The sequence below is a fragment of the Castor canadensis genome, chromosome 3, assembly GCF_047511655.1.
Source record: "Castor canadensis chromosome 3, mCasCan1.hap1v2, whole genome shotgun sequence".
In the NCBI taxonomy this organism is placed as follows: Eukaryota; Metazoa; Chordata; class Mammalia; order Rodentia; family Castoridae; genus Castor; species Castor canadensis.
The window spans coordinates 65,048,557-65,067,218 of NC_133388.1; the positions used below are offsets into that span (position 1 = coordinate 65,048,557).

The 18,662-nt window shown below is 39.8% G+C and overlaps 1 long non-coding RNA gene and 1 pseudogene across 2 annotated transcripts in view; one reads left to right on the forward strand and one right to left on the reverse strand.

Moving 5' to 3' along the window:
• Window positions 1–18,662, reverse strand: part of LOC141421589 (uncharacterized) — a 123,470-nt gene that overhangs the window by 46,993 nt on the left and 57,815 nt on the right. The gene's annotated exons all lie outside the window — the stretch shown is intronic.
• LOC141421246 (hsc70-interacting protein-like) lies at window positions 583–1,687 on the forward strand (annotated as a pseudogene).

The window sequence follows — 18,662 nt, forward strand, 5'->3', positions numbered from 1 at the left end:
CAGGGGGGAGAAATGACCCCAGCCTTGTATGCACATTTGAATAATAAAACAATAAAAAAAATTATTCTCTCCTTCTCCCTTTTCATACTATACTATTTGGATGGAGGTCACAGACAGCCATACTTACAAAGTAAGGAGTTATTTTCCATTTATTTGAGGATAGGATCTTTACATAAAAGAATAGGATTTGAAATGAACAAGAGAGTCAACTATTCCTCCAATTATTTAATTATTCAATCACTTACTTATACCTCTAAGGGCTCATGGACATTTGTTTTATATTTTGAGTTTTAATCTAATTTTGTGTTTGTTATAGCTCAAAATTGTCCCAGTGCTGGCTACAGAGAACTCTTTTAATTTGTACTAATGTACCTGTGGATATGTCTCTTTGACATAACCTCATTGTATTCTTATTTCTATCATAATAATATATTTTAAGCTCATTTTGCATAATTCTAGCTCCAATCAAGAATTAACCATTTCTCACCTCTTCTACTCGGTCACAGTGAGTCAGTTCCTGGGCTTGGGATACCACAGCAGCCAAGTCCACCAGCACTCACCACTGCCCACCACCTCCTGACCATGGACCCCCGCAAAGTGATTGAACTTCGGGCCTTGGTGAAAATGTGTAAGCAGGATCCCAGTGTCCTGCATGCCAAGGAGATGTGCCTCTTGAGGGACTGGGTTGAGAGCATGGGTGGTAAAGTACCACCTGCTAGTCATAAAGCTGATTCAGAAGAAAACATCAGGGAAGAAAAAACAGATAGTAAAAAGAGGAGGAAAACATAAAGGCAGACAAGCCATTAAGTGAGGAAAGTGATGTAAAAATTGACAATGAAGGTGTAATTGAACCAAACATGGATGCACCCCAAGAAATGGGGGATGGAAATGTAGAGAAAATGGAGAAGATGATGGATCAAGCAAATGAAAAGACAGGAGCTGCCATTGAAGCCCTAAATGATAATGAATTGTAGAAAGCTATTGATTTGTTCACAGATGCCATCAAGCTAAATCCTCATTTGGCCACTCTCTATGCCAAGAGCCAGTGTTTTCATCAAATTACAGAAACCAAATGCTGCCATTCAAGACTGTGATGGAGCCATTGAAATAAATCCTGATTCAGCTCAGCCTTGTAAGTGGTGAAGGAAAGCACACAGGCCCCTTCTGGGCCATTGGGAAGAAGCAGCCATGATCTTGCCCTTGCCTGTAAACTGGATTATGATGAGGATGCTAGTGCAATGCTGAAAGTTCAACCAAGGTCCTAGAAAATTGCCAAACATAGGAGAAAGTACAAGTGAAAATGTTAAGAGTGAGAGATGAAAGAAGGAATAGAGAGGGTTAAGAAGGCATGAGAGAGCAATCAGGAGCTCAGTATGGCTCTTTTCCAGGAGGATTTCCTGGGGGGAATGCCTGGGAATTTTCCTGGAGGAATGCCTGGAATGGAAGGGGTGTGCCCAGAATGTCAGGAATGCCAGGAATCAAGGAATTCTCAGTGGTCCAGAGGTTCTTGGAGCCATGCAGAATCCAAAAGTTATGGTGGTCTTCCAGGATGTGGCCCAAAACCCAGCAAATATGTCAAAATACCAGAGCAACCCAAAGGTTGCTAATCAGGAAATTATCAGCGAAATTTGGAGGTCAAGCACAATGCCCATCTGACAAAACCAGTGCTGAAGGAAAAGCAATCTAGGTCATTTAATGGATGTCACAATAATACCTCTGACCTCTTTGGGAGAGATGAGGTGCTTTGAAGATAATCGCTTCCCCTCTGCACCAAAGGCAGCTGATGCATTGTACAGTGGTTTGCCATTAGGGTATTCATTCAGATAATGTTTTCCTACTAAGAATTACAAACTTTAAATACTGTTTAAACCTTGAAAATATCTAAAACAAATTGAAAGTATGTTAATTCCTCCATATCATTTGCTAATCATTTTGGATTTTTTTCTTTGAATTATCAGGCAAACAAGATTTACTGCTCTAGTGTGAGTGAAGTAAAGATTTATTAGAGGGAAGCAAATAAAAGTCATTTAAGTAGGTTAAGTTTTGAGTTGGATATATGGTAAGTAAGGCATTTTTGTCTTTTATAATGCTTATTTCTTCTTCTAAAACTCAAAAAAACTGTTGAGACCATCAGTATCTCAATATGGCCTGCGTAGGGAGTAGAAGTAATTGGCAGGGCAGTGACAGTCTTACCATGTTTTATATGACATGCACTTGTATAGGTTGCATTTAAAACTTACACTGTGTTGAAAAGATAATTTTTTATTGCTATGTTGCAGTGGAGCTGGATTACTTAGCTCTGTTCACATCTAAAATATCAAATAAATGTTTCATGCCATTTCCACAAAAGGAAAAAAAAAAAAGAATCAACCATTTCTCTAAGTAGTTATTGTGTCCTATTACTAAAGAATGGTATTAGAAGCCATGATATGGATTCTAGTATTGATATTTGGATATGATTGTTTCTAGATTCTGTTGGTAGAGCAATTAGGATATCATTTTTTCTAGGCCTTCTCAGCTTATAGAGTAAAGAAATATATGTGTTTGTATCTGACATGTATACATTGTACACCCATCTTTTTTGCTTATCAATCTTTGTCTAAAGTAAGATAAACACAAGTTCACATTTGATGCACGTATGACACAAGCAGGAATTTCAGGTGCTCAGGGTTCTTGAGCCTGCTCTGAGAATGAAAGCACAGACAGATTCTAACAGCAGAGGTCAGAAAGATTTTATTTGTAGAGAATTTAGTTGGAGAAAAGAAAAAAGAAAGACTGCATATTGGGAAACGAAGTGGGACCTGGAAAATGGTGATCCCATGGGTCAGGGTGGGAAGTGGGGTTTTATAGCCTTTTTGCATTGCCTGGTGGTGGAGATACCTTTCAGATGTAAATGGGCATTTCCTAAGGAGGAGAAGTGTCTCCTTGACCACTTATCACCTTTTGGAACCTCCTGCAGTCCGTCCTTCCCCCCTCTTTTTTTTTTCTTCTATTATTCATATGTGCATACAAGGCTTGGTTCATTTCTCCCCCCTGCCCCCATCCCCTCCCTTACCACCCACTCCATCCCCCCCCAATACCCAGCAGAAACTATTTTGCCCTTATTTCTAATTTTGTTGTAGAGAGAGTAGAAGCAATAACAGGAAGGAACAAGGGTTTTTGCTGGTTGAGATAAGGATACCTATACAGGGCATTGACTCACATTGATTTCCTGTGCGTGGGTGTTACCTTCTAGGTTAATTCTTTTTGATCTAACCTTTTCTCTAGTTCCTGGTCCCCTTTTCCTATTGGCCTCAGTTGCATTTAAGGTATCTGCTTTAGTTTCTCTGCGTTAAGGGCAACAAATGCTAGCTAATTTTTTAGGTGTCTTACCTATCTTCACCCCTTCCTTGTGTGCTCTCGCTTTTATCATGTGCTCAAAGTCCAATCCCCTTGTTGTGTTTGCCCTTTATCTAATGTCTGCATATGAGGGAGAACATATGATTTTTGGTCTTTTGGGCCAGGCTAACCTCACTCAGAATGATGTTCTCCAATTCCATCCATTTACCAGCGAATGATAACATTTCGTTCTTCTTCATGGCTGCATAAAATTCCATAGTGTATAGATACCACATTTTCTTAATCCATTCATCAGTGGTGGGGCATCTTGGCTGTTTCCCCCTCTCAATGGTCACCCTAACTGCTGTTAGTGATAGAGATAATGAGGTCTATTTAGTAACTGCTTCTTGCTGACAGGGGGTGATGAAGTGACCTGCAGTGTCAGGGCTGACCAGGAGAGGGGTTGTCAAGGGGAACACGACAGTAGGTTGTTTTCATCTCCATCAGAGGCATTTGTAGTTTGATGGATTCTAGGTGAGAAGAAACAAACTTGACAAGTAAGTTTAAAATGCAAGACCCAAACACAAGCAAGAGAATAATGGCAAGTATAGGCCCCAAAAAGGGTAGGAACCAAGTCCTGAGAGAAGCCAGGATTTTATTTGTTCCTGTACCTGAGTTGAAACTTGAGTTTCAAGATATTGTTTCCGGAGCCATTTAGCCTGTTGGAGAATGTAATCAGCATGTTCCTGTACAATGCTTGAAGTGTTTATATGTGTGCAACAGGAGGTACTGGCGATGGCACATACCCCCCCCCCTCCTTGTTAGGCCAAAAGAAAATCTAAGACCAGGAGGTTGTCCATTACCATGCAGGCAAGGAACAACAAAGACCTTTGTATGTCCTTAATGGCAAGGTCTACCTGGTCTGAGATGTCCTCTACCACTTTGGTTAGGTTTTTTGCAATTACATGATTGGCAATCACCCCATAGTTAATTCCAGCAAGGGCTGCAACTAATGCTGTTATCCCTAAAATTATTAAAGTAACCTCTCTTATTTCTATGGGAAGCTGTTCCTATTCATTAGCATTTCTCTTTTCTTCCAAATGGCTGCATAAGCATGCAGGATCAGGAAGGCATACTTAGAATCTGTATAGATGGTTGCTCTCTGTTCTTTTGAAAGTTTTAGGGCTTCTGTTAGGGCCACTAATTCTGCCAATTGAGCACTGGTATTAGGAGGAAGAGGACCTGATCTGAGGGTGCCAAATTCTGTCACAACTGTAAACCCTGCATGTCTGACACCATTCTTGACAAAGGAACTGCCATCAGTATATAATTCTAGATCTGGGTTTTTAAGGGCTGATCAGTTAAGTCAGGTTGGGCAGCATAATTTTCCATAAGTATTTCCTCACATGAGTGTTCAGGATTTCCCTCTGCCTCTGGTATGCAAGATTGAGGCTCTGACAGGTCCTTAAAGTTATTTCTGTCCCTCCCAGAATCTGGGCCTGCTATTTAAGTAGACAGCTGTCAGATAACCAAAGTTCTCCTTTTGAGTTTAAAATTCCCCCTAGGTTGTGTGGGGTGTAAACCATTAGGGGGCAGTTTAGGATAAGTTTTTGAGCTTCAGACACTAGAAGACTTACTGTGGCCATTGCTCTGAGGCATCCTGGCTATCTCTTGGCTACCTGATCTAACTCTTTGCTTAAGTAGCCAACCGGCTGGGGAGTAATGCCCCAGAGCTGAGTCACCAAGCCCAAGGCCAGTCCTCACTTTTCATAGACATATAATTGAAACTAGTCCTGAACTGGGAGACCCAGGGTCAGAGCTGTCATAAGAGCCTTTTTTAACTGATGGAATCCATTTTCTGACTTGTCATCCCATTCAATAAAGGGCTGGGTATCCTGTGTTTCCTTAAGGATTTGTTATAAGGGCCTGGCTAGGTCTGCATATCCCAGGATCTAAATTCTATAGTATCCTGTGACCCTCCCCCCAAAAGGCCCTCAATTGCTTTAGAGTTTTAGGTAGAGGAAATGTCAGGATTGGACAGATTGTATGTTCTCCTAGAGACCTTATTTCTTTCTCCAGGACAAGACCTAAATATATAACCCTAGATTGACACAATTTGGCTTTTTCTTTAGAGATTTTATAAACTCTATCTGTTAAGAAGTTTAGTAAGGACTCAGCAGCTCATGAAATGACAGGCTCATTTTGTCCACAGAGCAGGAGATCATCTACATATTTTAGCAGAGTAACTTGTGGATATTGCCATTCTGCCAAGTCTTGGGTTAGAGCTAACCCAAAGAGGTAGGGGCTGTCTCTGAATCCCTGAGGGAGGACAGTCCAAGTGATCTGTCCAGACTTTCTTGTGGAATCCTCAAAGGCAAAGATAGGTTGACTTTTAGGGTGTAAGGGAATGTAAAAGAAGGCATCCTTTAAATCCAGGACAGAGTAGTAAGCAGTACCCAGAGGTATTTGGGCTAAAAGCATATAGGGATTTGGAATTACAGGGTGGAGAGGCACTACTGCTTCATTGATCAGGTGGAAATCCTGGACTAGCCTCCATTTGTTAGGTCTTTTCCTGACACCAAGAATAGGAGTATAATATGGGCTGGAGCATTCTATTAGCAGTCCCTGTCTCTTTAACTCTTTGATTATGGGAATTAGCCCCTCAACTTCTGGCTTTAAAGGATATTGTTTTTGATGGGGAAACTAGGAGGGGTCCTTGAGATGAATTAGGACTGGGGCAGCTATTTGTGCCCATCCCACAGTGTGTCCATCTGTCCACACTGTGGGGCCTACTTGTTCCTCTATCAGAGGCAAGCAAAAGTACTCTCCTGGGGGTAAAAGTAGCTGTGCCCCCAATTTAGATAGAAGGTCTCACCCTAGCAGAGGAGTAGGGGTTTCTGGGACAATTAAAAAGGAGTGACAGAAATGGAAATCTCCCCAGGAGCAGGCTAAAGGCTGAGTGAAATAATGTTCTAGAGGCTGGCCTGATATGCCTCAAACAGTACTTTTCTTGGAGGACCTGGTTCTGGGAGAGAAAGGAATAGCTGAGATGCTGGCTCCAGTACTGACAAGGAGGCTGACCTTGTGCTTAACCCAGGGCTCCCCTGCTTTTATGGTGGTTACAGAGTCTGGATGAGAGGCCCAAGGACCCGTCATTGGGTGGGAGGCTCTGGCCTCAGTTCCCAGGAGAACCTGGGACAGTGTGCCTTCCAGTGTTTTCCCTGACAAATAGGGCAGGGTCTCAGAGGTAGCTTTCTCCAGGGGCACTCCCTCCTAAAATGGCCTGCCTGTCAACATTGAAAGCATGTCCTCAGGTTTGGACTTTGCCCCTAGGAAGCCTCTCTGAGCACTGAGGTCAGAGCCTCCTGCCCCTTATCCTTTCTCTTTTCCTTTTCCAGGTCCTTTTTTCTTTTTCTAAGTCCCTATTATAGTATACAGATGTGGCTACATGGACGAATTGGTCCAGATCTCTGTTCTCTTCAGCCACCAATTTCTGAAGCTTTTTATGGGAATCCAGTGCTGACTGTGTTAGAAATTTATCTTTTAAGATGATTTCCTCTTTCTGTGACTCTGGCACAATGTTGGTATGCTTTTGTAAAGCATCCTTAAGTCTCTGTAGGAAAGCTACTGGAGTTTCTAAGGGTCCTTGCCATACAGCCATGACTTGGGAGTAATTAAGAGGTTTTACCTTGGCTCTCTTAGACCCTCAAGAATGCAGTGGATGAAATGGTTATGACTCCATTCATCTTTGTCACTTTCAGAGTCCCACTTAGGGTCATACCTAAGCATTGCCTGATCTCCTGTTGGAATTGGGAATCGAGACTCCCTTCTAGGTATCCAGTGTCTCTGTCTTTCTTCTCCCTCCCCCTCCTCCTCCTGTGAGGGACCAGTCAGACAGGACTGTAGGGCTGCTTTTATATAAGTGATAATTGTCTCCAGCTGTGACTGCCTGATCTAGTACCCACTGTTTCTCCAGAGAAGTGAGGGTCTCAGATAGCAATACTATTACATCTTTCCAGTTCAGTTCAATGTTTTGGCTGACTTCTCTAAATGCCTGAATGTACTGATCTGGATTTTCTGTGTAATTTCCTAAATCATTTTTTAATTTCTTTAAGTTCACTCACTCTAAAAGGAATGTGACCCCATCCCCTCCAGGAATTAACTGGAGGGGGCAGAGTCCTGTGGAATGATGTTTGGTGTGTAAGGTAGCTGGGTAAGGAGGAAGAGGTGGAGCTGGTGGATTTTTTTGGTTCAAGGGAGTTTGGGGGCTTTTTGCAAAGGGTTACCATGGTCTGCGTATCTAGCCTGCATTTGTTTAGCCATTCTGGGTGGTCTCTTAGAAAAAAGACCAGTTGAATATATGGAACTTTGGTCCACTTTCCCTCCTTTTTACAGAACATATCTAATTGAAGAATGGTATTATAATTAATGCTCCCTCCTTCTGTCCATCTTTCCTCATCTCCCAGAGGATACTGTGGCCAAACCTGGGTGCAGTAAAATTTGAGTCACTTTTGCATAAGACTTTCTGGACCAAGATCTTTCTAATGTTTTAATAAGCAGGTAAGGGGGAATCCTTCCTGGGTCCTTGAGGTTTGATTCCCCATCTAAAAAAGGGAAACAAGGGAAAGTTGGTCACTTAACAGAGGTTTCTCCTGTTATCTAGGTGTCCCCAGATGAGGAGAAACTCTAGTGGGAGAGGGCGTCCCTCTCTCCCTTGCTCCTTCCACTGCTGCTTGTGGGTAAAGCCTTGCAGGATTTACAGATATCTCAGTTGCACCCATGACCCTGAGATGATCTTTGACCAATCTCTCATCTATTTTGGCTTGCCTGTTTGCCCTGTGACTCAGGTAGGCCTAGTTCTCCTCTACCACCTGAACACTTGTAATTAAAAAAAAAATAACTCTATCAAAGTAACCAAGAGGGCTTGCACGGCCAGAAGGAGGACCCCTGTAGAGGCATGGATGGGGATGACTGACGAAGTAGACTTTTGTACCCCTATATATTCTGTGAGACATTCATGTTTTCTTTTTTTTTCAAGATAAATATTATTTTAATGCAACATTTAAAATAATCGAGACAGAATCCAACAGAGCCAGGTTTAGCATAAGGTGACAAGGTGTGTCGTTGCCCTAGGTCAGCATAAAGAGGCATGATTTGTCTTTGTTTAAATTTTTATGTTGTTCTTCCTTTTTATGCATTACTTTTGATTTTTTTTCTTTTATTATTCACATGTGCATACAAGGCTTGGGTCATTTCTCCCCCCTGCCCCCACCCCCTCCCTTACCACCCACTCTGCCCCCTCCCTCTCACCCCACCCCCTCAATAGCCAGCAGAAACTATTTTGCCCTTATTTCTAATTTTGTTGTAGAGAGAGTATAAGCAATAATAGGAAGGAACAAGGGTTTTTGCTGGTTGAGATAAGGATAGCTATGCAGGGCATTGACTCACATTGATTTCCTGTGCGTGGGTGTTACCTTCTAGGTTAATTCTTTTTGATCTAACCTTTTCTCTAGTACCTGTTCCCCTTTTCCTATTGGCCTCAGTTGCTTTAAGGTATCTGCTTTAGTTTCTCTGCGTTAAGGGCAAAAAAATGCTAGCTAGTTTTTTAGGTGTCTTACCTATCCTCACCCCTCCCTTGTGTGCTCTCACTTTTATCATGTGCTCAAAGTCCAATCCCCTTGTTGTGTTTGCCCTTGATCCACATATGAGGGAGAACATACGATTTTTCATGTTTTCTATGAAAAGAGAGAGAGCACCAAGGCTTTTGCTCCAGTAAGGGCAAAAACAGAGAAGACCTGAGGCTTTTGCTTTTTATTTACTTTTTTTTTTTCTTTCCTTGAGGGTAGGCTGAGGAACCTGTTTAACCAGTTAACCTGATGCTCAACAAAGACAGTCAAGCCTAAATTGGAGACTATCAGTTTCTGGTGCCTGTAGGGATTTTTCTCAAACTCCCTGAAGAAAGAAGCTCATTGCTGTTTAGAGCAAAGGGGGGAGGGGGCACTCATCCTGAACTGCCTGGGAAAGGGGAAGGAGAGGCTGAGGGTTGGGGGAAAAGAGTTTCCAGGCTCAACGCATGAGGGATTATTGATCATTCCTGCTGTCCAGGTCAATGCTGCATAAAGGCAGGACTGGAGCACTGGAAGCAAGAGGTGACCTCCACTCTTGGGCCACATAAACCATGAAGGAAGGTTAAGAGATCTGATTGTCTGTTTGACTGGGACATGGCTGGAGGGGCCCGACTTAGCCACCTTTGGAGCCTGAGTGGGGGTCAGGAAGTTGTATCTCCAGCCTTTGGGTGACACCAGGGAGTGCCCCAGCGAGAACACCTTTTGTGGCTTGAAGACAAACTTTCCTTTCCACTGGCTATTTTTGAACCTCCCCTTAAGCTGGTCATATATTGAAAGAGAGAGTTAGCATTTAAGGAGAGGAAAAAAGTAAAAGCCTTGGTGCACTGAAGTCAGGTTCCACCCATGTAGTATTGGCAGTGTGGCATAATCCTCCATCTGGCATCTGAGTTTCCTCAGATTGCCTGCCTTGCAGCTGTAGTGGGCTTGATGCTTTTCTTCAGTTTCCCAAGGGAAAAACCCTCCTTAACAGACAGAAAGAGAGAGAGAGAGAAGGTCAATCTGAGAGTTCCACCGTAGCTAGACCATGGTGGGGGTCTCTCCTGGAAAACAGACTCCATCAGAGTGCTGGACACTCATGGTCACATTCCTAGGCAGCCTTTCCCAGTTTGGCACAACCTATACCGACCTCAGGTGATACCTGGTCACTTTGTGCCTCCCAAAATATGATGCATGGATGAAATGTGAAGGAATTTCATGTGCTCAGGGTTCTTGAGCCTGCTCTGAGAATGAAAGCACAGGCAGATTCTAACAGCAGAAGTAAGAAAGATTTTATTTGTAGAGAATTTAGTTGGAGAAAAGAGAAAAGAAAGACTGCATAGTGGGGAATGCAGGGGGGCCTGGAAACAGGTGATCCCATTGGTAGGAGTGGGGAGTGGGGTTTTATAGCCTTTTTGCATTGTCTGATGGTGGAGATGACTTTCAGATGTAAATGGGCATTTCCTAGGGAGGAGAAGTGTCTCCTTGACCACTTATCACCTTTTGGGACCTCCTGCAGTCCATCCTTCAATCCTTCACATTGATGGCTTAAACTCTGATTTTTTACCATATGCTTCATTGTAGGCTTCTACCCTCGTTTGTCTTTAACCTCTCACTTCAACAGCAGTCTTCACCATCTGTCATGTATTTACTTAACTGTTCAAATTCAATATATGCCTGTAGTGTTTCAGAATCATTAACCCATCATTAACATGATGGTGGGAGTAGGCTTTCTTGACTAGAACACAATGTTTATGTATAACATGCTTTTTCTTTAGTCTTAGAGGCTCCACTTGTTTTCAAAGTTACTTTCATCAATGCAATTTTCCCCACTCCCTTTAATAAAGTTATTTATATCATTTGTAGCACATTTTAGTATACTGTTTTCACAGTATAAATTTTATCTTACTCCAACTTCCTAATTGACTTTTAAATTTCCGTATATGAAATTTCATGATTTGTGCTATAAATTTTATAGGTTTGGGGAAATATATACTATCATGTGTCTATTTTTGACCAGTCTTAAAAATGCCATATCCTTCACCTAATCAACCCAAATACCTCAAAAAATCTTTGACAAGCACTAACGTTTATCAAGTATACAAGCCATATAATTGGAATCATATACTGTGTAGGCTGCCAGTCTGATTTCTTTGACATAGCATTATAAGTTTAAGATTGATTCATGTCTTTGCATGCCTTCATAGCTCATTCTGACTTTTTAAATTGCTGTGCTGGGTGGAGATACATTGTGGTATTTACAAAAGTTCTTACTTGTATGATATATCAAATATATCATGCTTGAATTCACCCATTCTACTGTTCTCCTTTATATCTCACCTGCCCCACATTCCTGGAATAGTTTCAGCAGGAATCATTTTTGCTTTTACTTACAGATGTACAAAGTATTTGCATTATATTCAGCCTCCTACCTCCTTTCCTTGCCACCTTCCCCCTCCAACTGATATCAAACCCCTCCCGCCTTGGGCAGGATCTGTTCCACCCTCCTGTTCTCCAATTTTGTAGATGAAAAAAGAAAATAAATGACATTTTTGCTTATTTAAGATAAAGGTAGCTATGCAGGGAGTTTTTTGTGACATTTCCGTGTATATGTATATTATAACCCCAATTGGTTCATCTCTATTTTTCTTCATTCTACCTCAGTTCCTTCCTTATGGTGATTTCAACTGGTTTAAAAATTCTATATTCATTCTTGTATAGAGAGTATATCAAACATATTCACCTTCTTGGTTTCCTTCTTTTACCCTACCCCTCTCATATGTGACCTCCCCTTAGTGTGACTGTTTTTCATAATATTGCTATATTTGTATTAGGTCTATCTTCCACATATGAGAGAAAATATGTGACTTTTGGCCTGCTAAGCCTGGCTAACTTCACTTAAGATGATGTTCTCTAGTTCCATCCATTTACTTGCAAGTAAGAACATTTTGTTCTTCTTTGTGGTTGAGTAAAACTTCATTGCATAAAAATACCACATTTTCTCAATCCATTCATCAGTAGTGGGACATCTTACCTGTTTCCATAGCTTAGCTACTGTGAATAATGCTGCAATAATCATGTGTATGCAGCTGCCTTTGTTGTAACCATCTTATTGTTGAATAATATTCCATTTTGTGGATGTATTAGTTTGTTTTTTCCACTCACTACTTTAAATCATTTGAGTTGTTGCTAGTATTAGGTGGTAATGTATAAAACTTCTATAAATATTTGTAAGTAGGTTTTTTGTGGAAATAAGCTTTCAGATAAACTGGTTATGTATCTAGGTGCACAATTGCTAGACTATGCTTTAAGCCTATGTTTATTTTCTATGAAACTGTCAAACTGTCCTCCACAGTGCTGTGCCATTTTGCAAACCCATGAGCAAATGAGAGCTCCTGATGAGCCATGTCCGTACCAGTGGTTGCCATTAGTTCTTCTGGATTTTAGGCATTGCAGTGAGGATATAGCGGTGCCTCATTATCATTTTAATTTGCAATCCCTAATGGTAAAATATGTTGAACATCTCTTCATATGCTTATTTGCAAGCTGTATATCTCCTTTGTTGAGACATCTGTTCAGATATTGTGCCCATTACTAAATGCATTTTTGTTTCTTAATGTTGAATTTTAAGAGTTCTTCATATATTTTGAATACAAATGTCTTATCAGCTGTTTGTTTTTACAAATATTTTCTCCCATTCTTTGGTGTCCCTTGCCATCACCCTCACAGAATATTTTTCAAAGCAAATTTTAATGAAGTTAAATTTATCATCTTTTTCTTTCATTGATTGTACTCTCTGTATCATATCTAAAGATTTTGGCCAATTCCAATGACACATAACTTTTCTTATGGTTTCTTCTAGAAGTTTTCTAAATTTGCATTTTAGATTTAATATTACCATCTGTTCTTAGTTATTTTTTGTGAATGGTATAAGGTTTCTTTGGGGATTTGTATACAGAAAGTTTTTACTTCTATCTGATTTTTTAGTTTTTTATAAGAGAGGGTCTCTTTATTCAGCCCAAGCTGACCTCCTCCTGTCTCATCCTCCTGGAAGTTGGGATTACAACTATGTACCACCATACCTGGCCAAAATTTTTTTCCAGTGCTAAGGGATCAAACCCAGGCTCTTATGTATAATAAACAAATGCTCTACCACTGAGGTACATCCCTAGTCTCTACATTTTTCTTTTTTTTTATTGTTTTATTATTCATATGTGCATACAAGGCTTGAGTCATTTCTCCCCCCTGCCCCCACCCCCTCCCTTACCACCCACTCTGCCCCCTCCCTCTCCCCCCCACCCCCTCAATACCCAGCAGAAACTATTTTGCCCTTATCTCTAATTTTGTTGAAGACAGACTATAAGCAATAATAGGAAGGAACAAGTGTTTTTGCTGGTTGAGATAAGGATAGCCACACAGGGAGTTGACTCACATTCATTTCCTGTGCATGTGTGTTACCTTCTAGGTTAATTCTTTTTGATCTAACCTTTTCTCTAGTTCCTGGTCCCCTTTTCCTATTGGCCTCAGTTGCATTTAAGGTATCTGCTTTAGTTTCTCTGCGTTAAGGGCAATAAATGCTAGCTAATTTTTTAGGTGTCTTACCTATCCTTACCCCTCCCTTGTGTGCTCTCATTTTTATCATGTGTTCAAAGTCCAATCCCCTTGTTGTGTTTGCCCTTGATCTAATGTCCACATATGAGAGAGAACATACGATTTTTGGTCTTTTGGGCCAGGCTAACCTCACTCAGAATGATGTTCTCCAATTCCATCCATTTACCAGCAAATGATAACATTTTGTTCTTCTTCAAGGCTGCATTAAATTCCACTGTGTATAGATATCACATTTTCTTAATCCATACGTCAGTGGTGGGACATCTTGGCTGTTTCCATAACTTGGCTATTGTGAATAGTGCCACAATAAATATGGGTGTGCAGGTGCCTCTGGAGTAACATGTGTCACAGTCTTTTGGGTATATCCCCAAGAGTGGTATTGCTGGATCAAATGGTAGATCAATGTTTAGCTTTTTAAGAATGTTTTATATCACTTAGGGAGTACCATACAATATTGAACAGGAGTGGTGACAGAGAATATCTTTGCCTTCTTATTGTAGTGGGGAAACACACTGACGTCTCTCACCATTAAATATTATGTGTGCTAATGCATGCACAAACACACACAGTCACACATTTTCATATTTCTTTCATAGAGTTTCATACTTTCTATTCCTTGATTTTTGAGATTTTGATATTTTCTTTATCATGCATAGGTGTTTAATGTTGTCAAATACATTTTTCACATGCACTGATATGGTCATACATTTTTTTCTTCTCACTACATTAATATAATGAATTACACTTATTGATTTATACATGTTGGAACAATATTGAATCCCTGGAATGAATTACACTTGGTCATGATGTTTTATCTTTTTCATATATTGCTGGATTGAATTAATTAATACAGTATAAAGTATTTTTGAGCATATGGTATGGAAGATATTGGTCTTCTATACTTGTTTTGGGTTTTGTACTTATTCTTTTCTTGTTAATCTGTTTGGGACATTGGAGTAATATTAGCTTCTTAAAGTAATTCCAAAATGTCCCCTCTGTCTCCATTTATTTGATGACATTGTGTAGTATTGGTATGGTCTTCTATAAAAGTTTATTACATTTTTCAGTAAAATAATCTAACCTTGGTACTTTACTTTTTCAAAACTTATTAAACATCAACATATCAATCCTTCTTATTTCTTCTTCTTCTTCTTCTTCTTCTTCTTCTTCTTCTTCTTCTTCTTCTTCTTCTTCCTCTTTCTTCTTCTCCTTCTTCTTCTCCTCCTTCCCCTCCTCCCCCTCCCTTTCCCCATCCTTCTCCTCCTCCTCCTCCTCGTTTTGACAGTACTAATTGAATTCAGGACCTTGCATTTACTAGGCAAGTATTATACCAATGTTGCCATGCTCCCAGTCTTTTATAGTTTTTTGTTTTTTTCCTGGTAGGGTCTTGTATTTTTCACAGGCTGGCACTGGACTATGATCCTACAGCTCTGCCTCCCAAATAGATAGTATTACAGAAATGTGCTACTATACCCAGTGTCAGTTCAATTTTTATTTTATTCATTTATTCACATGTGCATACGTTGTTTGGGTTATTTCTCCACCCCTGCCTCCTCCCCCACCCTCTCCCCACCTGCCCCCCTCAGTTCCAGGCAAGTCCTATACTGCCCTTATCATTAATTTTGTTGAAGAAAAAACACAAGCATAATAGGGAAGACAAAGCATTTTTGTTAGTTGAGTAAAGGATAGCTATTCAGAGAGATTTCTAACATTGTTTTTGTGTATCCGTGTGTTACAACCCATGTTGATTCATGTCAAACTGATCTTTTTTTTATTTCCTTTACTCATATGTGCATACAATGATTGGGTCGTTACCTCCCCCTTCCCCCCACCCCCTCCCTTTCCCCCAACCCCCTCTCTCTCACCCCCATCCTCTCACTTCCAGGCAGAAAGTGTTTTCCCCTTATCTCTAATTTTGTTGAAGAGAGTATAAACATTAATAAGGCGGACCAGGGGTTTTTGCTGTATGAGGTAAGGATAGCTATATAGGGAGATTCCTAGTATTGCTTCTATGTACATATGTGTTACTTTCTAAATTGATTCTTCTCAAGCTAACCTTTTCTCTACCTCCTAGTCCCCTTCTCATATTGGCCTCTGTTGCTTTAAACTTTCTGCATTAGTTCCTTTGCATCAAAAACATTAAAAGCTATCTTTTTCTTTTTTGAGAGGATTACCTACCTATCCTCATACTTCCCTTGTGTGCACTCACCTTATCATGTGATCAAACTCCAATCCCCTTGTTGTGTTTACACTGGTTCCTGATCCCTTCTCTTGTTAACCTGTCACTGTAAAGTTTCTGTATTAGTTCTTCTGGAGTGGGGACATCAAATACTTTCATGTTTTGGGTTTTCTACCTACTCCTATATCTCCTGTATGTGCTCTTCCCTTGCCATGTGATCCAAGTTCAACCACATTGCTGCATTTGCCCTAGATCTAAAGTCTGCATATGAGGGAGAACATACAACTTTTGGTTTTCTGAGCCTGGCTGACCTCGCTCAGAATGATGCTCACCTATTCCATCTATTTACCTGCAAATGATAAGATTTCATTCTTCTTCATGGCTGAGTAAAATTCCATTGTCTACAAGTACCAAATTTTATTTATCCATTCATCAGTAGTGGGGCATCTTGGTTGTTTCCATAACTTGGCTATTTTGAATAGCACTGCAATAAACATGGGTGTCCAAGTGCCTTTGGAGTAACCTGTATTCCCAGGAGTGGGATTGCTGGATCATATGGCAGATCTATGTTTAGATTTTTAAGAAGCCTCCCAATGTTTTTCCAGAGTGGTGGCACCAGCTTGCATTTCCACCAGCAGTGTACAAGGGTTCCTTTTTCCCCACATCTTCACCAATACCTGTTGCTGGTGGTGTTTTTGATGATAGCTATTCAAACAGGGGTGAGGTGGAATCTTAGTGAGGTTTTGATTTGCATTTCTTTTATGGCCAGAGATGGTGAGCATTTTTTCATGTGTTTTTTGGCCATTTGAATGTCTTCTTTTGAAAAAGTTCTTTTTAGTTCAGTTGCCCATTTCTTAACTGGTTCATTGATTTTAGGAGAGTTTAGTTTCTTAAGTTCCCTGTATATTCTGGTTATCAGTCCCTTGTCTGATGTATAGCTGGTGAATATTTTCTCCCACTCTGTGGGTGGTCTCTTCAGTTTAGAGACAATTTCTTTTGTTGTGCAGAAGCTTTTAATTTTATGAAGTCCTGTTTGTCCATCCTTTCTCTTAGTTTCTGGGGTGCTGGGGTTCTATTGAAGAAGTCTTTCCCTATACCTATTAGTTCCAGAGTGTTTCCTGCTCCTTCCTGTACTAACTTCAGTTTCAGGTCTGATATTTAGGTACTTGATCCATTTTGAGTTGATACTAGTACAAGGTGATAGACATGGATCTAGTTTCAGTTTCTTGTGGAGAGGTAACCACTTTTCCCAGCAACATTTGCTGAAGAGGCTGTCTTTTCTCCATCATATATTTTTGGCACCTTTGTCAAAAATTAAGTGGGTATAGTTGTGTGGATTCATTTCAAATTTTTAATAGATGTAGTGATACTTTGGTTATCTATGTCTCCTGGGAAAAGTTTGAGTAATTTGTGCCTTTTAAACACAAATGTAGTGCCAGTATCTTATAACCAAGTATGTCTATTTGTCTCTTCTAGACATTTTTTTTGACAATACTGTCATTCATTTCATTATCCATATGCTAGAATAACCTAATATACCATTACTATTATTACTTTGAACACACTGTTTTCTTCTTTCAGGGAAAGTCATCTGGTACTAAATTCCTGAGTTTTATTTTTTGTCAGAGACAAATCTTTATTTCTTTTTCTCTTAGTAGAACTGCAATTCTTTGGATAGCCTATGGCTTAGTGTTAAATAAATAAATGTACATATGTTGATCAGAACCTGACAAGCTAAATCCTAGATGAAAACTCATGCTGGACAGACCTAGAAAAGAATTTATATAATCCCTCTTTCCACATTATACTTTAAGTTTTAAAAATTCTAAAAACATATGGCACATTTTCCAAAAACTTAACCCAAAACATTTCTAATAGAAAGTGATCAGACCATAATTAAACTGTACATAGAACTGAAACTATAGAATTTTTTATGATGGATTAGAAAATGTGTTCTGACAACATTCAGCATTAAAGAAGTTGCTAATATAAAAGTGGACCTTCCATCTCATTTTGTCAATGAAGTTAAACCTGAAATTGAGAGCCTAATTAAAGACAGAATTAAAATGCTACATTTTATTCCTTGTCTTTTCAAAGGAGACTCTCAAAGAAACAATTTTGTCCAAGTTAAATGTTTCCCAGAATGGTGATTGAAGGGCCACAGCATTCTTGTTGAAATTAATTCATTTAAGAAAATAGAAACAAAAATTAGGTTTGTAATGACAAAACATACAAGAAGATTTTCCTGGAGTCTGATAGGATTTAGTTTTAGAAGAAAATTAACAATGGTAAGTCTAAAACAATGCTTGTGGACTTTATGTCTTGCATCCCAATACAATTGTTGGCCATCTCCAAACCCAGACATGACAATCTCAATGCCCTGGAAGATGGAAAGCTAGACTGGATGCTCTTTCTAGAGAGTAAACAAGCTTATAGAACAAAAATTAAATAGAAGGAAAACATTATCCAATTTTATATGCAAGGAAAAATTTATTCAAATGGATACTAGTTTGGTAAGAACTACAAATTTACCAGTCTGTAAGGCCAGTTCTAATCAGAGGCTTATGAGGCCTCTGTTTCTAAACTATGATTCAACCTGTGGTTCTTTACAACATAAAACAAAAGCACAAGAGAATAAAAAGAATGACAAAGAAATGACTGATTCTCTCAAGAATGTTAAGCAATTTGGAACCAACAGCAAAACCTAGATACCAAAGTGAAAATATGTAACTGAGAAGTTTAAGACAAATACATTGGAGTTCAGATCTGGTGTTTTCTTAGCACCTTGGCAGGGACTATAAAGTCATGAACAGAGCAGTGAGGTACAAATAATGGCTGCAAACTTTGTACCTGGTCCAAAGCTAGAGACCAAATAAGTAGGTAGCATACACTGTATCCTGATAGAACCACCAGAGAGCTATGGATAGATATATTAAACACTGCCAAAATGA